This window comes from Sceloporus occidentalis, unplaced genomic scaffold, assembly GCF_023333645.1.
Source record: "Sceloporus occidentalis isolate IW3139 unplaced genomic scaffold, rSceOcc1.0.p SCAF_135, whole genome shotgun sequence".
Taxonomy (NCBI): Eukaryota; Metazoa; Chordata; class Lepidosauria; order Squamata; family Phrynosomatidae; genus Sceloporus; species Sceloporus occidentalis.
Window position 1 is genome coordinate 2,586,894 of NW_028317115.1, and position 22,132 is coordinate 2,609,025.

Genomic DNA, 22,132 nt, shown 5'->3' on the forward strand with positions numbered 1-22,132 from the left:
GCCATGGTCGACCAAAGAAGTTGGGTGCACGTGCTCAGCGTCATATCCAGAGGATGTCTTTAGGAAATAGATGTATTAGCACTGCCAGCATTGCTGCAGAGATTGAAGGTACTGAAGTGAAGGTGAGAAGTACAAAGACAAGTATGTCTTGCCTACAGTGAAGCATGGTGGTGGGAGTGTCATGGTATAGACCTGAATGAGTGCTGCCGGCACTGGGTAGCTACAGTTCATTGAGGGAACTATGAATGCCAACACATACTGTGGCAACTAAGGTAGAGCATGATGCCCTCCCTTCGGTGACCAGGCCGCATTTCAACATGATAACGACCCCAAACACACCTCCAAGACGAGCACTGCCTTGCTAAAGAAGCTGAGGGTAAAGGTGATGGTTGTCCAAGCATGTCTCCAGACCTAAACCCTATTGAGCATCTGTGGGGCATCCTTAAACAAAAGGTGGGGGGGCGCAAGGTCTCTAACATCCACCAGGTCCGTGATGTCATCATCTTGAGTGAAAGAGGACTGCAGTGGCAACCTGTGAAGCTCTGGTGAACTCCATGCCCACAAGGGTTAAGGCAGTGCTGGAAAATAAAGGTGGCCACACAAAATATTGACACTTTGGACCCAATTTGGACATTTGCACTTAGGGGTGTACTCACTTTTGTTGCCAAGGTTTAGACATTAATGGCTGTGTGTTGAGTTATTTTGAGGGGACAGCAAATTTACACTGTTATACATGCTGTACACTCACTACTTTACATTGTAGCAGAGTGTCATTTTTTCAGTGTTGAATAAAACAAATGTATAACACTGTAACAGTTAGCGGCAGCATTGACATAACTGCATTCACACTAAAGAATGAATGGCAAAGGGCAGCTGCTCTTCGTTAGTTGACCAATAGTGTCACTCTTATGGACCTTTAAATCCTGGTACCAAAGCTAGGTTTGAACCCCTGATGAAGCCAAGGTGCATCTCAGTGATTTAAGCGAGTGCTAGGCAGGGCAGGATTACGAGCATCATTGGCATAGTGTTGAGGACAGTGGCGTCTCCAGCTTTCATATTTAGGGGGGGAACATGGGGGGCCAGGGTCCAAAGTAGGGGGGCCAATTATAAAACGGTACATATACACTATATATATATAAATATATATATATATATAAATATATATATAAATATATAAATATATATATAAATATATATATATATATATATATATATATATACATATATATATACACACGTTAGACGTGCATTTTTAACTACATAATATGTACTTATCTCTTTGAAGTAAAGACCATGATTGAAATATGATTTCAAAATTATAGCTAAACTGGCAGTTATTTTTCATTCTTTAATATTAGCCCCTGCTGACAATAGATATAAATATTAGACCCTGCTACCAATATATAGAAATATTACACCATGCTTCCGTTATATATTAATATTAACCCCTGCTGCGGATATATATTGATATTAGCGCCTGCTGCGGATATATACTTATGTTATACCCTGCTGCCGATATACATAAAAATTATACACTGCTGCCGATATACATAAAAATTATACCCTGCTGCCAATATATATTAATATTAGCCCCTACTGCCGATCTATATCATTAGTCCCTGCAGCCAATATATATAAATATTAGCCCCTGCAGCCAATATTTATTGATAATAGGCCCTGCAGCCAATATATATTAATATTAGCCCCTGCTGCCGATATATATAAATATTAGACCCTGCTGCCAATATGAATATAAATACTAGACCCTGCTGCCAATAAATATTAATATTAGCTCCTGCTGCCAATATATATATAAATATTAGCCCCTGCTTCCGATATATATTAATATTAGCCCCTGCTGCTTATATATTAATATAATTTTTTTCTCAATTCTCCTTTATTGAAAATATGCACAATGGAAAAACATGTGCGCACATAAAGGTTACACAGACAATGTGCACAATACATCATACAGATATAATACGCTCCAGAGATGACCCAGAGCAGGACACTGCAGTCGGTACACGAGTAGATATCACAGGGTCGCATGAATGTAGAAACGGCATGCCAGAGTCCACAGCCATACAAATAGAAAAAGGCCGCTGTATAGAAATATGGTTAAGTGCAAATAATGCTGGAGATGTTGAGAAAACAATAATAAACTATAACAAAAAGAAAACGTAACAGAATAAATAAGAAATATAAAATAAGAAATACACTGCACGGTAGTCCCGTCAAAGATGTATCAGCCCACACAGGAGTGCGGAATACACCAAGATACGACCAGTAGCCCCAGCCGAAAAAAGAAGCCCAGCAAGTGGTGATGGCAGCCTATGGAAGAGAAGACTGAATCAGGTGGAAGGGAGCTAAACCAAACCTAGTTCATTGACCATGGGAGCCACCTAAGATTATTCCGATATTCCTCCCCCTTGGCAGAAGCAACTAAGTCCTCCATCTGGGAGATCATGTTCACCCTAGAGACCCAGGCACTAACGGGAGGTGGACCCGGAGTTTTCCAAAATCGAGGAATAATTGATTTAGCAGCCTGGATAAGATGGAAGGCTAAGGACCGTTTATAAGAACCGTAGGAGGAGTGGGTGTGGTGGAAAAGGAAAGCCGCTGGAGAGGGCACGAAGTCGGGATCAGCAATCTCCCTGACCACCGCGCCCACCGTATCCCCAAATGGCTTGATGTCTTTACATCCCCACCAAAGATGGATATAGGAGCCAACATCTACGCCACATCTCCAACACAGAGGTGATACCTGTGGTATGTAATGGTGGAGGTCCTGAGGGACCTTATACCAACGGGAGAGTAATTTATAGGAGCATTCCTGTATCTTGCTAGAAATGGAGCCTTTATGTGTCAACAACAGGATCTTATCCCATTCAGAATCAGAGAATGGGGCAGGCAGGGATAGATCTCTCTCCCACAGACTCAGGAAGAACGGCTTAGTCTTGCAATGTTCATCAACCAAGACATTGTAAATTTGCGAAAGGAGGTGTGGAGGCTCGCGACGTGAAACGCAGAGGTTCTCAAAATGGGAGAGAGGTCTGGTGAGATGGGTGTTCAGCAGTAGAGTGGATATGTAGTGTTTGAGTTGATGATGTAAGAAAACGCAAGGAAAGGAGGAAGGGGCTTGTCTCAGGAGGTCTCTAAGGGGTCGGAATGTAGAACCTTGAAGAAATTGATACAGGCATACGTGCTTAGTACGAAGCTGTATGCAGAAACTCCGGAGGCCTGCCTGAATATTGCGGTCAATAGCGGGATTGTGTGAGAGCGCAAAAAGGGGACTGGGGGTCGTCAAAAAAAGGCGACGGGAGGTCAGCCGTTTAAAGACACGTAAGGTGGCCGAAATAGTGGGGTGAGTAGATACTGTCAGAGTGTGATAACGGTCTGGAAGCCACGGTACCGCCGCGATGTGATGCGCCAGGAAGGAGTTTTCCAGGGGCACCCAAAGCTTCGGGACCTCCAATGACCACTCCACTATGCGGCGTAGGTGGGCCGCCATCCAGTACCACTCCACACAAGGGACCCCTAAGCCTCCCCTGTGTTTGGGCCTAATCAAATGGGCCAACCGAGGGTTCAGATTTCCCCAAATGTATCTGCGAAATACCATCTGGCAAGTCTTAAAATACGCCCTGGGGAGAGATATTGGCAGGCATTGTAGCAAATATAGGAATCTGGGCAAGATATTCATTTTCAAAACTCCTATACGGCCAAACCAAGATATGTGCGGAACCGACCATTTACGAAGGTCCGTAATAACAGAGGAAAGCAAGGAATCAAAGTTCAGCTGGCGGAGTTGGGATAAATCCGAAGGTAGCATCAAACCCAGATACTTAATCGCCACGGGCTGCCACTTAAAGGGGAAGGAACGCGTGAGACTCTCCCTAAGCGGGTCCGGTACATTAATACCCAGAATTTCGGATTTCTGCAAGTTAATTTTGTAATTCGAGAGCGTCTGGAAGGAGTCGAGCTCCGCTACGATATGTGTGAGAGAGGAATGTGGTTGCGTGATCATGCAGAGCATGTCATCAGCGTAGATGGCAAGTTTGTGGGCATGGTTGGCAATGGTGATGCCAGTGATATTGGCATTCTCCCGCAGGGCACAGGCAAGAGGCTCCATGGTTAGGATGAATAGCAACGGGGACAGGGGACAGCCCTGCCTCGTACCGTTGCGAATATGGAGGGCGTCGGAGAGGATACCATTAACCTTAACTTGGGCTGTGTGGTTGGAATATAAGGCTTTGATAAGATTAAGAAAATTCCCTGACAGGCCAATGGCATCCAGCATTTGGAAGAGGAAGGGCCAGGCAACTCTATCAAACGCCTTCTCGGCGTCCATAGATACCAGCGCGTAGGGAAGCTTATGGGCGTGGGCGTAAGTCATCAAATTCAACACCCTAATGGTGTTAACCCTGGCCTCCCTCCCGGGGACAAAGCCGACCTGATCCCTATGAATCAGGGACGGTATGAACTGTTGGAAACGAAGCGCCATCACCTTGGCTAGCAATTTAAGATCAGTATTAATCAGGGAGATGGGACGATAGTTGGAACAGCAGACTGCATCTCTACCCGGCTTGGGAATAACTACAATGTGTGCTAAATTCGTGTGTGGATCGGGAGTTTGACCGTTGGCAAGCTGATTAAAAAATTTCGTTAAGGGGGTACCTAGGACCGGGAAAAAGCGGTTGTAGTAACTACTCGGCAAACCGTCTGGACCCGGACTTTTGCCCTTAGGGGTGAGTTTAAACGCTGCTTTGACGTCATCGCATGTTATCGGAGAATTCAAGACAGCTAAGGCATCGACATCTAAACGCCGAGGCAAGTACTTGTGAAGATACGTTTTCATCATAGCCAGGTGACGAGGCTGAGCCATGTCTGGCGATGGCAAATTGTAGAGGGTATGATAGTAATCATGAAAACAACGGTATATAGCGGTTATGAACCGCAGAATAGAATGTGTAATCCTTCCCATGAGGATGTTGCGAGCGCCAGACGTCTACCAATTGACAGGCATGCAGGGCTCTTCTCACTTTCTTAATGTGTTTAAATGGTATGTGCGAGGATTGTGCTGAGGAGTCCCTAAAATGGTCAAGGGTCATATTAAAATCCCCCCCATAGACAACTATACCCTCCTGAAAATCCGTAAATTTAGACAACATACGACAGAGGAAGAGATGTTGGCCACGATTGGGCGCATAGACATTGCCAAGAGTAATTTTATGATTGCCCACATAACCTTTCAGGAATATGGCTCTACCGTCTGCATCCCTCCAGATATCCAACACGCGAAAGGAAAGTGATTTATGAAGCACAATAGCCACACCCTTGGTCTTGGAGTCAGGCGAGCTGGAGAAGAACACCTGGGGATAACGGTGGTCTGTAAGTTTAAATTCCCGTGAGGACCTGAAATGGGTCTCTTGTAAGAACGCGATATGCGTCTTGGATAAATGAAGATTGTGAAGCAATTTAGATCTTTGCTGGGGCTTGTTGAGGCCTCTTACATTGAGAGAGGCGAAGTTAACTAAGTCAGGAATCATCTACGGGAGATCTGGAGAGAGCAGAGGAAGCCGGCGGGACCCGAGCAGTGTACGAACTGAAAAAATAAAACAAGTAAAACCAAAATTTCCAAACAAGAACATGTAGAGTCAAATGTAGGCACAACATGAGCCACAAGAGACCCTGGATGCCGAAGCACCAAGTAATGAGCCCAACGACCAGACAGTAGGTCAGAAACCTGCACTCCACTCCAGCAAGAGAGGGAGACAGGACGGCTCCGGGGGGTGGAAAAGTAGGCTATAATGGGAGAAACTCCTACAACCAGTGTAGGTGGATCAAGCATGAGACAAAATGACAGATAGTAAGAGTAGTGAGTCATATCGGACTGAGAGGCACACCCGGCCCTGGTAGCACACAAAGGACGTGACTACAGAAACCGAGCGCAGAGAGAGTGTGTATAAGCGAACTCGAGGAGTAGATGTGTGCGAGAAAGGGCTATTAGCGGCAATGCGCGGGAGGCACAGTGACCACGTGTGTGTGAAGACATAAATGCATGCGTACGTGTGTATGAGAGTGTGTGCGTGTGCGAGTGAGAGTGCGTGTAAAAACGAACGGGTGCGAGCGTACAGAAAAAAATACAAAAAAGTAAAATAAAAACAAGAACGTGTCGTTCCGCAGCGATAAAAAAAACCAGAAAACAGAAAACATTATGATAGAACATGTCTCGCCAGAAAATAAAAACAAAAAGGCGAAATTGAACAAATTGAACCGCAGCGAAGTGTATAAACGTTCATCCACCAACTCCGGAGACGCTCATGTCGGTGGAAGCAACAACCCAACCAGCCCCCCCTCCCGCAGTCCCACTCACGGTTCCGTGACTAGTCCCTTGAGGGGTCCGATGAGGCTGAACGGTGTTCGCTGAGGCGAACGGCCCGAGAGCGACGAGCTGTGGGGGCGGAAGGTCTCCACCGCCCAGCGGACGGGAAAGAACGAGGGTACTGCGGCTCGAAGGTGTAGACTACTTGCAGGTGGGGAAAACAGCGGGTCTCCTCTGAGTAGCAACCAGAGGTGTCGAGGACGACCATATGAAGCTCGGCCAGTAGACGGGGAACTGCATAGCGGAGGAGCATGCATGCTGTCATCAGGGCATGGCGTCGTCTGGGCGTCATCAGCATTTTGGTCGCTGAGGTCTCGGGGACCACTCCCTGGAGGGGTCCGAAAGGCTGGCGGGAGGAGTAAAGGAGTACTCCCAGGCAGGAATCTCACAGTGCGGAAGGCCCAGGGCCTCGGTGAGGAGAGGGACATCTTCAGGCTGGCGGACCGCGTGTGTTGTAGAGCCCCTTCGCTCTAGAAGGGCGAAGGGGAAGCCCCATTGATAGGGGATGTTCGCTGCGCGGAGAGCCTTGGTAAGTGGCTGGAGCACACGTCTGTTCTGTAGCATGGCAGATGACAAGTCCTGGAAAGCAGAAATGGCGTGGGAGTCCCACGTAAAGGTAGAGCGAGCACGGAACGCCCACACAATGTCCTCCTTCAAGGGGAAATCCTGTAGACAACAGACCACATCGCGTGGTGGTAGTGAGTCAGAAGGCCTCTGTCTGAGGGCCCTATGCACTCTATCAAATCCGACAGGAGCTGTATCATCCCTGTTTAGGATCTTGTTAAAGATGGCCCGAAGAGTGTTAGGGAGATCTTCATGTGCCACCGAACCCGAAGGTTGTTTCTACGACCTCTATTGTCAAGGTCTTCCAGCTTTCGAGACAGATGTCTTATGAGATTTGACTGCTCTCGGAGGTGGAAGGTCAGGGAGTCCACTGTTGCATGCACTCGTGGTTGCTCTTCTTCAAGCGTCTCTTTCCAGGAGTGGTCTGCCGGAACTGGAGAAGGCAGCCGCGGTCTTCGGGCACTCACACCAGTCGCCTCACTGTCTAGGCTTGCGGATGGAGATGGTGGCCTGTGCTCAGAATCCCGCTAGTCTCAGTCCGGTGAGGCAGCAAAATAAGAGCGTACCGAGGCAAGTGAACCCCTTTCTCTTGACCCCGAAGCCTTTGGGGTGGAGTGCGGCTTATTTGTTTTGCCCATCTTGCATGCAAAAGCGGAATAAATGCTATAATACGGGCCGGGTGTACCAGAGCTCCGGACTCACGCATCCATCTTGTCCGCGAGCAGGCCACGCCCCCGATATATATTAATATTAGACCCTGCTGCCGATATATATTATTAGTCCCTGCTTCCAATATATATTAATATTAGCCCCTGCAGCCAATATATATTAATATTAGACCCTGCTGCCAATATATACAAATATTAAACCCTGCTGTCAATATATAAATATTAAACCCTGCTGCCAATATATAAATAAATATTAGCTCCTGCTGCCAAAACATATATAAATATTTGCCCCTGCTGCCTATATATAAATATTAGACCCTGTTGCCAATATATTTTACCCAAGCATTTCCTTGGGCCCCGCTCAGTGCTCCCTTGTATGCAATCACTCTCTCTGCTACCACACGGAAAAAAATATATTTGCCACACTGACTGCAGATCAGGGGAAGACAGTGAGAGTCAGTCCTTCTGACTGCACCGTGACATTGAGAGGCCCTCTCCCCTGTAATCATCCCCAGAGTCCCTTTGTCCCCTCATTCACTAAACCATACCGCTCTTTTACTTACACCCTGTAGTTCAGGTATAGATCAAATAAACAATACATGGAAACAGCACTCCAGGTATTGATCAACTGAATAAGACATACAAATCCTATGTTTACAGGTAAACATAAATAATGTATGGAAACATAGCAGATACAGATCAACAGAATTTGATACACTATTTGACATCCAAACAACTATAAATCATTCTTTTTTTATCACATTATTAAAATCCCAGAAATCAAAAAAGTTAAAAGGCCCAAATAAATTAAGGAGATTATACATAATAGAATCAAAACATTTGCTACTGCAAAGATTTTTAGATGAAAAAGTCCAGTTTTATTCAGTGCAACAAAACAGTGATAGCATTATTCTTAACAATATTCTTGAAAACGAAATATGAAACTTCAACAAAAATTGGGGATTACTCTAGCCTTGGTGTAGAGCTAATCTAAATTTTATTAAAGACAGGAGGCGAATATTTGCATAACTTCTTTACTACAAAACCTCCAGCAGCAAAGAAACTGTTAAAAAAACACAGAACAAAGGACCAATCAGAACAGTACAGAGTCCATAAATAACAGTTCAGAACCTCCAACTTCCTCTTCTTTTATGTGCTTAAACAGGTATCACCATATAACGTCTCCGGGAACTACTTCAGAGAAAAAAACGTGGACCACCGAAGGCATAGATCATGAACACCAACCGGACAGCATCCCCAACGGAATCAAGCTGTAAATGGAACAAAAACATGTGAAAGTACACAGTATATACAGTATACAAGAAGCAAACAGGTAAGTACGACCAAAACAACAAGGCCATAGTAAACATAATATAAACAACCTGACTATGAAACCCACAAAGCAAGAAAACAACAAACGCAGGGAGGGAAACACAGGGTGGGAAATATTTGCCTCCTGTCTTTAATAAAATTTAGATTAGCTCTACACCAAGGCTAGAGTAATCCCCAATTTTATGGCAAGACAGGAGGCTTCATATTTGCAATTTTAAAGCGTCCCTACAACTGCAAGAGACGGATGAGCACGGGGAGATAATAAAAGGTACAAAAGGTAGACTCCCTAGACCAATCCGCTGCAGAAAGGATGTCAGACAGAGAGCCGCCCAAATCAAAAGCAGCAGAAGCAGCTGCTCCCCTAACCGAGTGCGCCCCAAAGGACCCGTCCACTCCTGCTAACCGCAGAATCCACTTAATCCATCTGGCCACCGTAGGAGACGACACCGGTTTAAGAGAAACGTAAGAGAACAACAGAGGGCCCGAAGAGACTGGCCTAAGAGACGCTGTGGAAGAACACACCTAGCCACACACAGCCTGGGCCGATCAGGAAAATAAGAGTAAGACACAGAGGAAGAAAAACCTTTGGTCCTACGAGAAATGGAAACAGAAACATCGTCTGGGGTAAAAGAAAAAGAGTCAGTATTGAACGCCCGAACATCTGAGACTCTCCGGAAAGATACCAAACAAAGGAGGAGGGCCAATTTCGCCGAAAGCTGGCGCAATGACAGGGCGTCGTTATCCGGCCAAGCTTCCAGGAACCGCAGAGCGATGAAGACATCCCAAAAGGCGATATACCTGGAAGGAGGGGGTCTAGCAAGACAAATCCATTGAAGGAGACGACAGTCTGATCCTTCCCGATACTAACCCCAGCGACAGGAACGTGAGCAGCCGAAATGGCCGACCGAACCAAATTGATGGTCCGATAAGACTTCCCCGTCGAGAACAGATGAGCGAGGAAATTCAACTGAAGAACTCCGGTGTCTGGCGGTTCGTCCGGGATGCGAACAGATCCAAAGTGAATGGACCCCGAACTCGATCCAGAACTCTGAATACGGTCGGCAGCAAACGCCAATCGCTGGCATCCCTCCAATGTCTGGAGAAATAGTCCGCCACGAGATTCTCCTTCCCTGGAATGTACTCTGCCCTGATGGAGAGATGGTTGTCCAGGCAGTACTGATACAGATCCCTGGTGAGATCCGATAAAACCTTGGATCTTGAGCCGCCTAGTCGATTGATGTATCGGACAGCGGACACATTGTGCATCCTTAGGACCAGGGAACAGTGGGTGACATCCTTGGTAAAGCTTCGAATGGCGAAGGATCCGGCGATTAGTTCCAAACAATTTGGAAACCTCGTTCCTCTTCCGTCCAGAGCCCGCCGTGGCTAAGTCTCCGCAAACTGCCCCCCAGCCAAGAAGGCTGGCATCCGACTCCAGATAGAAATCCGGGGCTTGTCCGAATATGGCATGGCCATTCCAAGCTTCCATGTGACGAAGCCACCAGTGAAGCTCTACGTGCACCTCGTTGGTCAGTCGGATGGGTTGATCGTAAGAAGTGGACCTTCGCAGGTAGGACGTCTTGAGACGTTGCATGGCTCGGTAGTGCAGCGGAACCGGAAACACCGCTTGGATGGATGCCGACAGCAACCCCAGCATGCGCGCCAAGTCCCTCAGGGAGACGAAGTTGGACCGCAGAAGGCGACGGATGTTCTTTTTGATAGCAACCATCTTTGACGTCGGCAGTTTCAAAACCGCCTCCACGGAGTCCACGAGGAACTGGATCGACTGAGTAGGAGAAAGCTCTGACTTGTCCATGTTGACAATAAATCCCAGGGACTGGAACAGGTGAACGGTAAGTTGGGTGTATTTCATCAGGGTTCCCCGATCCTGGGCCATCAGGAGAACGTCGTCCAGATAGATGATGGACCTCACTCCGTGTTTGCGCAGAAACTCCATAACCGGTTTGAGGAGCTTGGCGAAGCACCATGGAGCCGAACTGAGGCCAAAGGGAAGGCAGGTGAACTGCCAGAGTTCGTCCTGCCACCAGAATTGGAGGAAATGTCTGTCTTCTGCGTGAATCGGGACTGTAAGGTACGCATCCTTCAGGTCTAATCGAGTAAACCAGTCCCCGTCTCTCAGTAGATCCCGCAGAAGATGGATCCCTTCCATCTTGAAATGATGGTAAGCTACGTGGGCGTTCAGCGCCCGTAAGTTTATCACCGGACGAAGTCTCCAGTCTTTTTCTTGACAAGGAAGATGTTGCTGACGAAGACCGGCGCACCTGGGGCCCGCTCGATTGCACGTTTATCCCAAAGGGAAGAGAGCTCTGCATGAACCAATGCTTGGGCGTCCCGTGACATACGGATAGGGGGAGGGGGTCTTTCCTGATAAGGATGGGAAACAAAGTCTATGCGAAACCCCACAACACATTGAAGGATCCAAGGATCCTGAGTAAAATTTTCCCAACAATGAAGGAAATGAACAAGTCTGCCCGCTACAGGAATACAAGGAAGAGAAAATGAAGGAGGAGGATGTCCCTCTGCCTCTGGACGAGACTCTGAGGACTGGGCTTCTATATTGGTAGCGTTGTGCTGCCCAACTTTCTGGAAATCTGGGCCTGTTGCTGCGGATCGCGGCCCTCCTGGCGACTCGGCCCCTCTGTCGACCAGCCCTGGATAAAAAACGGTCCCCGCCGCGGAACACTCTGCGTAGTGAAGACTGAGCCTTATTCAGGGACGTAAATATATTTACATGTTGATTGAGTTCTTTCAGGAACTTGTCCCCGAACAGCAGACCTTTGGCCTCTGGGCCCAGTTCCTTAGTTGCCAGCTCCGCCAATTTACTGTCCAACTTGTAAAGAGCCGCCTTCCTTCTCTCTGTAGAGATGGCAGCATTAGCGTCGCCCAGAAGACATACGGCGCGTTGCGCCCATTCCCTAGTCGAGTAAGGATCCAATTGGGCGCCATCAGACAAGGCGTCATCTTCCAAGGAGAGGACCTGAGTGAGGGGGCCTGTCACGTCCAACAGCTTGCCTTGCGCAGCACGAAGACCCTGTTCGAGACCCTTACGTGGGTCTTTCCCGTTCCTGGTCATGAAAGTGACAAACGAGCTGTCAAACTCGGGAGTGTTCGCCACCTTGTCCGGGACTGTAGGTCTAGGGCATTCTGCACGCAGCTTCTGACGAGCCTCCTTCTCCAACGGGCGCCGAAGCCAAAAACGGAGAAACTCCGCAATGTGTGATGCAGGTGCCCACTCGGAAGACCTCGGGTGTCTTAAGGTGCGAGGGTCAAACATGGCAGACCAGCCGCGTCCAGGATTTCCGCTTCCACCGAAGTAGAGGGTTGGGGATCTGTGACCATTTCTCGGATGTAAGAAGGGCCGGCTGTTGGGGAAGACGGACTGGATGTCTCAGCCGGGCACTCGTCCACAATTTCATAATCCCCAGTTAGATCATCTGCTTCCACTGGGGGCGAAGATGGGTGTGAATGGTCTGGTAGTGGGGCCTTAGACCTCTTCAGGGGGGCCTTGCCCTTACAGGAAACCTCACCCTTGGTCCACTGACGCTTGCGTGGGTGGATTGTCTCTGCTGCAGGTTGTGACTCCTCAGAGTCCGACATCCCTTCTCTCGAAGGCTGGCTGATGGAAGGCGGCGCCACCTGGGAAGGGGTTGTACGATCCAAGGCAGCCAGGGCTGTTGGAAGGGATTCTATTAATGCAGCCTTCAGCCATACTTGGAGGGCCGCTGACATGGGAAGATCTGAATCAGACATGATGGATCGTATTGTCACGTATCTGCAATCGTATAGAAAATAGATCAGTTAGATCAGACACGGCTGCGGGGGTCGCCCGCTGGCACCAAAGAGGGTCACTCAGAGGGCTGGGAATCAGGTCAGAGCCTGTCCCTTACATTAAGCAGTGACCAGGCACCCCACAAGGATGGAGCAACAGCTCCTATATATGTAGTAAGCCAGTGACAAATTCAGAGGCACATTAAGTAAATCCAACCTCAAGGGGTTAATAGTGAATAAAATGTGTGCTTGAGTGCTTTTTTATTATTATTTATTTATTTATGTCAATCCACATACATCTCTGCCTGGGCTAGAACACAGGACCATATCATTCATTGAGAACACTGCACCAATAAGGTGAGCCACATGTACAGGCAGCAGTGAAATATATGAGTAAAAGTGTATGGATTCAAATCTTTTTTTTTTTTTTTTTTTTTAATGACACTTTAATGAACAAACTAATCACTGTAAGCGGTCCCGGCTGCACGGCACGGTGGCCGCAGCACATGAGGGGAGGGGTCACCCTCACCAGTAGAGGGGGTCACCCTCATCCAGCGCGGAACGGCCACGTGTAGCCGAAACGCGGGAACGGAGGAAGGTAAGTCCGTACGCTTAGTATAGGCGTATAGGAGTATAGGAGGGTGGGGGCTCGGGGAGCCGGTCCGCGGCGGAAACGCGGCACCTGCAAGGGGAAACCCCGCACCCGGGGAGGAGAGAGCAGAGGCCTACTGACGCCGCGAGGACCGCGGAACGCGGGGAGAAAGGCCTAAAGTCCCAGGTAGACCGCGGCACGGTGCGCAGGAGCAAGAAAACATCCAGTGGGACTGGGTTAAGTAGAAAAAGAGAGAGAGGGCCGACAAAATGCAGATAGGTAAGGCGAGAAAAATAGGAGGATACTGTAGGAAGGAGAGAACCTGGAAGGCAATCCCGTATTGACAGATACCTATAGAAAAAACGAACAGTGTAACAGAATGGCTAACACATAGAAAAGGTATTTTGTAAAGACAAAATATTTGAAAAATAGGGTATATTGTTAAATAAACAATGGAATCTGTGTAGCACACTGGTATGGAGGGTGCTCACCTGGAGGCCAGCAGCAGAAGAGGAAGTTGGAGGTTCTGAACTGTTATTTATAGACTCTATACTGTTCTGATTGGTCCTTTGTTCTGTGTTTTTTTAACTGTTTCTTTGCTGCTGGAGGTTTTGTAGTAAAGAAGTTATGCAAATATGAAGCCTCCTGTCTTGCCATAAAATTTTAGCAATTAATGCAACACAACCATCTTAGCACTGCGTCACCAAATGAACACCTCATCACAGATAACAAAATGCATACAGTTGCATATAACTAAGCTGAATACCACTTGGTCTCCCTTAACAGTGAAGGACTGTGAAACCAAAGGGGAATAGTGTCCTGTATAATGAAATCAAGAATTGAGTTTCACAAACTCTGAACCAACATCTAAGTTTCCTTTTTAATAATATATTCAGAATGAAAAAGAGTAAATAACACAATGCCTTTACTTTTCCTCTCACTGAATTTTAGGCCTAGAAAGTTTTGCCCTCTGAAGTGACCACAAAATCTGGATAAATAAAAATTACAACCCTATTTAACCCTACAGTAAGTAAAGTGCCAGGAAACAGATGACCAAACACATATCAGGACAGGGTCTGCCACACGGACACCCAAATACATACACCAGGACAGGCTCTGCTGCCACATTGACCCCCACATCAGGATGGGATAACCTACTAATAGTATAAAAAATGCTTTCCACATTGCTTTGTTGTTTGTGTGTATCCCCAATCAGGATGGGATAACCTACTAATAGTATAAAAAATGCTTTCCACATTGCTTTGTTGTTTGTGTGTATTGCCCTCTTGTGTATTTGTGCCCCCAGCCACCCCCCTTTGTGCATTTTTGCAATACACCCTTGTGTATTGATTTATTTGATGCCCCCAGCCAGCCCCCCTCCCTTGTGTAGTGATGCTCCAACCCCTTTTGTACTGGTTAATATAATGGCCCCCATACCCATGTGTATTAACCCCCCCACCCGTTTGTGTATTGATATATGTGACATCCTTCTAACCACCCTGATGTGTAATTATGTCCCCAGCCACCATCTTTTTGTATTATTTAATTTTCCCAAGGCAGCCCCCACCTTATTAATGTCCCTTCTTTCTGCCTATCACCTCAACTATTTATTTAAAATAAAATACTTACTTTTGTGCTGGCCTTCGTTCTTCCACTGTAACACCGCAGACAGCTCTTCTACCTCGTGCTCTTCTCCCTGTCACGCAGTGACGAGCAACTGTTCCGTAAGAGCCCGCCCCCTTCAAAGGGGCGGGACGAAGAGCTTCAGTCAGTGATCGGCATGCTGGCAAGCCATTAAGCGGCCAGCGGAGGCAGTTTTACAGCCTCTTTGAAACTGTCAGCCTCATCGGCTGCAATTGGACCTAGGTGTGCCGGCACACCAGGAAATGTCCCGGTTTCCCGGCGGTGGGCCGGGTCATTAGCGTTTCAATTGGGGGGGCACACTGGGGGGCACAGCATAATGTAGGGGGGGCCATGGCCCCCTCTGCCCCCCCCTGCCGACGCCACTGGTTGAGGATTTTGATGGGCCTTTTTATGAAAATAAATAAAATAGACAGAATCTTAACTCCTCGGCATCCTTGTGTATCGCCCCCAGCCAGCACCATGTGTATTTATGCCCCCAGCCTGCCCCTCGGCATCCATGTGTACTGGATAAAGATGACATCAGTGCTCGGCAGATAATATAGGATAGAATCTCATGTAGAGGAATTGGGAGTACATCAGTACGCTAAAAAAAGTCATCATACATGTGAAGCCTGAAGTCACAATTTAGTGCCACTAATCCTTTTTAATAAGATATACATATTTAAATAGAGTAAATAACACAGAACCTTTACTTTTCTGATTTCTGGGCCTAGAAAAATTTGTCCTCTGAAGTGACTACAAATTCAGGAGGGCGTTTTATCTCTGGATAAGTAAAAATTTAATAGTTCAACTATCCAGGAAACAGATGACTGAAAACGCACACAAGGAAAGGCTCGGCCACACCGACATCCAAACACAAAAACCAAGGCAGGCTCTGCCACTCTGCCACCCAAACACACACACCAGGACAGGCTCTGCCACACTGACACCCAAACACACACACACACACACACACACACCAGGACAGGCTCTGCCACACCAACACCCAAAAACACACACCAAGGCAGGCTCTGCCACACTGACACCTAAACACACACACCAGGACAGGCTTTACCACACCGATATGCAGCCATACACACCAGGAGAGGCTCTGCTTCACTGACACACACACACCAGGACAGGCTCTGCCACACCGACACCCAGACATACACGCCAGAAGAGGCTTTGCCACACTGACACCCAAACATGCACATCAGGACAGGCTCTGCCACACCGACACCCATATCCAGACAGGCTAAGCTACAACAATAAAAAAAAAGTGTTTTCCACAGTACTTCGTCTTTGACCTCCCCTTTTGGCCCCTTGTGTATTGCCTCCAGCCAGCACCATGTGTATTTATGCCCCCAGCCTGCCCCTCCCTTTAGGATTGATTTATATGATGGCCCCAGCTGTGTCTGCTTTAATTTCCCTGGATCTGAGCTTTTTGAGTTCTAAATTAGACTTAAAGTTGTCCTATGGATTCATATCCATACTACCTAATAATATAGTATTATATTAAATCAGTAATAGGTTCGCAGTCAATGCTACTTAATTATAACGAAAATCTAAATTAAAATGTTGGCTAACAAATTATCATTGATACTCATCATCATAATCATATTACATCTATATAGCACTGGCAAAGTATATTGTTTTGTTATTATTTTAATATTCATAGTTGTTTTTGCTCAATACAACTTATAATTTATATGAAATTATGATGTTATGCATAGAGTACTCACCTGCCAAAAGCCAATGCCATTACTTATTTATTTTAATAGCTTTGTATTTCACAAAGAATGGCACACTGGGAGACCTTGAGATGTTCAGTAAATGTCCCTATTAAATTAAGAAGCCTTAAAAGTATTTTGTTTGAAGTTCTCAGTAGATATATTTATTCCACCAAGCAGCCCCTCCTTTAGTATTGGTTTATGTGATGCCCCCAGCCAGCACCCCCTAATGAATTAATGTCCACACCCCCTTGCATATTGCCCCCCCTCCCTTTAGTATCATGTCAGCCCTGGCACCGAGATTGCATCCACAGGACCTGGCCAACACCCTGATTGGAAGCATAGCACTTGGGGCCCATCTTTGCCCTAAACAACCTCCATGTAGCATGCTAGCCTCAAACAGCCTCCCTGTTCATAGAATAGAAAGATTTGTTTCCTTAAAGATGAACGCGAAGAGTTTGCAGGCGTCCGAGACTAATATATAGTCTATATATAGTAAGCATTTGTATTGAATAGCAGGAAAATAGCAAACTTAGCCATAGCACTTTGCTTCGATTCACAAGCATCTGCTTGCCTGGGATGCTCACAAAACCGATGACATGATTTGCAAATTGACATTTTGCATGTAAGATTCTTTTTTGATTGCAGATTGTATCTGCATATGTAATGTCAAAATACATAACAGTCAAAGAAAATGAGTTCATGATTCAGATTATATACATTTTTAGAAGGTATAATGAGCAAATGCAGTGGCAGTGTTTGAACAGCTAACTTAAAACATAATTTACTTATTATCTAAAATGATATCAAGCTATGCTAACATTTCTTCTTAATGGTTTTAAATCAGGCATAGTAAAATATTTTAGTTGAAAAGGAGATGACGAAACATACAACCGTAGGAAATAAAAATCCAATAAAAAGGTTTTCATAATTTCTAGAAAACTGTATAAAACGTACAAGCTTCTTACTTGACTTTATTTGATTTTTGGGCAGTCATGTGTCAATATCATTGAATTGGAGCACTGCCCATATAACGCCAACATTCATAATTTCCCACTTTATTTTCTACTTGGATATAAAAAGATATATACCAAGAATTATTGAAGTAATCCTAATCATCTAATTTTCAGTGAATAAAAAAATGCAGACTGCCCAATATCATTGAATGTCGCTTGGCACTGACAGATCTTTCCTGTGATGTTCATACCCATCTATGAAGACTGAACAATATTAATCGAATGAATGGACACTGTATTTTATCGTTAATTGTAATATTTCATCAATGATACTGACTTCAGACCATCTCCCGGTAGACTTTGGTAATGATCCATTAAGTAGCAACTGGGAGAGTACATTTCACAATTGTTTTTATGAATATTTAACTACATTTCAATACTATGATGATTTCAAAACCACTACTGATGAATCTGAATTCTAATAACACTGAGGTATGTTTTTAAGTTTTAGTGGATTTTCTGATAAAACATGACGGATGGTTTTATTATCATAAGTGACATCCTGTATAATAAATTATGTAATAGAATGATTTGTAGGTGGTATAAAAATTAGGTTAGGGCCAACATTTAATTTGTTTCAAAGTAACATAAGTGCTATCCAAATGTTGGTGTTAGGATGTGCAGGACTTGACCCTGCAACCTTGTGCTTACAAAACATGGGATTTACATATAGATTCACTAGGAGGCTGCATTGTTGCTGAGATGCATCTTATCTTGATACTGGTCACCCTGGATTGGTTCATTTGTTACTTGGTGCCTGCCAGACACAAGCATTTATACCCAGTAAGTGCACCAAACAGGTTGCTGGTTTGACCTGCATTTGTTTTGTTCTTGACTCTTGGATTATCCCTCTTGATAATTTGTGTGGACCTCACCCAGGTCTTGGCATGAAAACTTGTTACTTGGAGACAAAAAAACATCGAATTTTGGGCTGATAATGGCTAATTCGTGATTTTATGATTCTATATTATGCAAATTGGATTACCCCTTTTCCGGTGTTTTTAGCTGGATTTACTCCTAGTTAACCTGTCTTCTGACCTTTGGCTTAAACCTCTGGTCTGTCCTTTGGTCTGGTGATTTGGATTGGATTGTTATCTGGTTTTGATGCAGGTTCTTCTTGACCTTCCAGATGTGTCTGCTTTAACTTCCCTGCATCTGAGTTCCTTGACTTCTAATTGAGACTGGCCATATTTATACTACCTAATAATATAGTATTGTATTAAATCAGTAATAGGTTCACAGTCAATGCAAATTAATTATAACGAAAATCTAGATTAAAATGTTGGCTAACAAATTATCATTGATCATCATCATCATATTACATCTACTGTATATAGCACTGACAAATTATATTGTTTTGTTATTATCTTAATATTCATAGTTATTTTTGTTCAATACAACATACCATTTGTATGAAATTATGATGTTATGCATAGAGTACTCACCTACCAAACGCCAATGCCATTACTTAGTTACTTATTTTAATAGCTTTGTATTTGACAAAGAATGGCACTCTGGGGGGCCTTGTGATGTTCAGTAAATATTGTCACTATTAAATTAAGAAGCCTTAAAAGTATTTTGTTCGAAGTAACAGTTCTCAGTAGAGATAATTAAATACCCCCCTGTGTTTCATGTGGAATCCTGTTGATTTGTAATTATTACGTTAAGATAGAATTACACAGTCTATAGGTTAATGAAGGATCCCAGTTGAGCATTTTTTTCTCAGTTATTTAATGCATTATCTGCAAATATTATAGGATATTCAAATATGACTACTAAAGTGGTTATGATAATAGCAATAGAAATATTAGTGACCTTGACGAACAAAATCTTATTGGCGATGTGAACAATTGGCACATATTCCCAGTATGATGTAAATAATTATCTTAAGGTATGTAAATGAGATCCCTTGTAAATACTAAAGCTACGATATTGTATCATAAATCATATCTTATACAAAATATACAAAATGTCAATTGGCATTTTCCAACCTACATCCAATCACCTCAGACTCTAGGCTTTGGTGACATATTTGTATCTAAAGTGCATATTTGTAACCAAATAAAAAGAAGAACCATCTGCAATAAATATTGAGGAACTTGCTTGTGCATCAGAGATTTTTTAGTCTGAAATTGGAGTTGCAGCTAGAGTAGCCTACTTGTCTGCAACTTAAAGGCTCTAAACATTATAGAGTGCTAGTCAAAGGTTAAAAAATATATTGTTGAGAAGATATGAAAGTGTGATATAGTGGATAAAGATATTTGTTGGCGAGAGGGAATTCCATGGAGGGAATCTCTTATCACAACCCTACATGAAAGCCTTCTGTGTTTACAATGTGTTTGTATTTAGATTTGAAATACATTCAAAACATGAAAACTTGTTACTTAGAGACAAAAAAACATCGAATTTTGGGCTGATAATGGCTAATTCGTGATTTTATTATTCAATATTATGCAAATTATATTTTAACAACAGAACAATGTGTTTAAAATAATCCCATCGCACTGCATACGTTTTAGGATATTTTGGAATTCACTTGATTTTTTGAAAATGTTCATTTGCATTCTAAAAAAGTACCCGCATTATGGCAAAATATTAAGACAAATGTTGCAATTTTAGCTAGACCTACTTCCGTATAATATACACAAAAACATCTTGAAGGTACATTATGTTCTTCTGAAGGCAAGGTAACAGATTTGATTGAGACAAAATTGTTTGTGTTTCTACAAGTCTAATAGATTTAAAAGACATTTTCATAGGGTAAAACCATATATTATATAGCAACACAAATTTCACAAAGATGAACTGTCAATTCCAATCATAAGCTATTATGTGCTTCATAAAACAAATTGAATGTACCCAAACTAAATGCACCCAGCTAAACATGTTTGCAGAAATCAGGTCTACTGAAGTCATGAAAATATCATCTGATTTTGCACTAAACTCCAATTATGCTTAAGCATATTCTTACTCAACATGTGTTCACAGCAAATGCAGGAAAGATGGCAATGGGATAAAATGTTCAAAAGAGGTGTACAATATCATGTTCTAAATATTCCCAATCTAGCAGTAACAATGGAGGCAATGCATGAAGGTATCAAAAGGTCATGGTAGGTACAATACCTTAAATTGCACTTATTGGAGCGAAAACCTGTAGATACCTATATGTGATACACCACCTTATATGGCTTGTGTGTATGCCTTTTCATTTGCAGATCTACTTTTTGCCATGACTGCAAATTAAAGCATATGTCAAGTAAAAACACCCAAAAAGTAAACAAACATTTTGGAAAAAAGATATGTTATCAGTTATGTTTGAAGAAGAAACTTTTGAAAAGGTTACCTAAAAGGGCACTCTATGTAATGGACAGAAAAAGAGAAAAGATCAGATTATCTATAATCACATTTGCCTTATTAGAATTATTCTATGGTTTGATCTACCAGTTTCACATGTGAATGAGCTTTATTCAAACTCTCCATTTCAGTTAACGGAAAGATGATTATCACTACAATACACTGTGACACATCTAGTTCTTGCAAAAGCTGGTGTGAAAAGATTTGTTGCTTCAAGGTCCATCAATATGGGAAATAACTACTGTGACGGAAGCCTCCATCACTGGGGCCACTGGAGAAGCCTGACTGCCAGCCTCCTCCCTATTGACTATGGGCCCTGGGTTTGTAAAGACTTCTGTGGCTACCCCCAGCAGTATCATCTCATCACTGGCTGCCACCAGGGAGTGACCACCATTCTTTGATGTTTAATGTTGTATAAATCAGTCTCCCCCCCCCACACACACCTATTGTATTGTTAATCCCGTTACTGCCCCTGTTGTCTCTGAGAGGCAGATTAAGGGGGCGGTTTGTGTCCCAATATCTTGTTTTATGTTAATGTGTGTTTTGCTGGATATATCCAGTCCTGTGTGTCCAAAATAAATCAGTCTTCGTTTGGTTTTACCCTACACTGAGTCTCGGCTAGTGACTGGGGAACCGGGGAAAGTGTGGTGTCCCAGGCTAAGGGAGCACAAGACAGCGGAGGTAGTCGGTCGGACTAGCCAGCTCCGTGACAACTACCACACCATACATTAAGCTTGATCACAGTGTCAGGATGTCCCACACCACCAGCACAATGTACAAATGCACATATTAAGAGGGACAATATATACAGCAAGCCTGGCTGCTGCTGTTGAGACAATGATTGTCTCAAAATTCACTTATGGATCATAACTGCTGAGGCCAACTTAACTGAATTCGCCAATCTCAATACATAAGGAATGCCTTTGGGTGCTATGATATTTGTGTATAAAAATACTGTATTATAAACAAAGATAGCAGATGAAAGACATATTAGGATGGATTTGATTTCCCACCGTAAAATTGACCACTGTTTTACGTTTTTCTATCAGATCTGTTTAGAAAGTAAAGCTTAAGGGTTAACT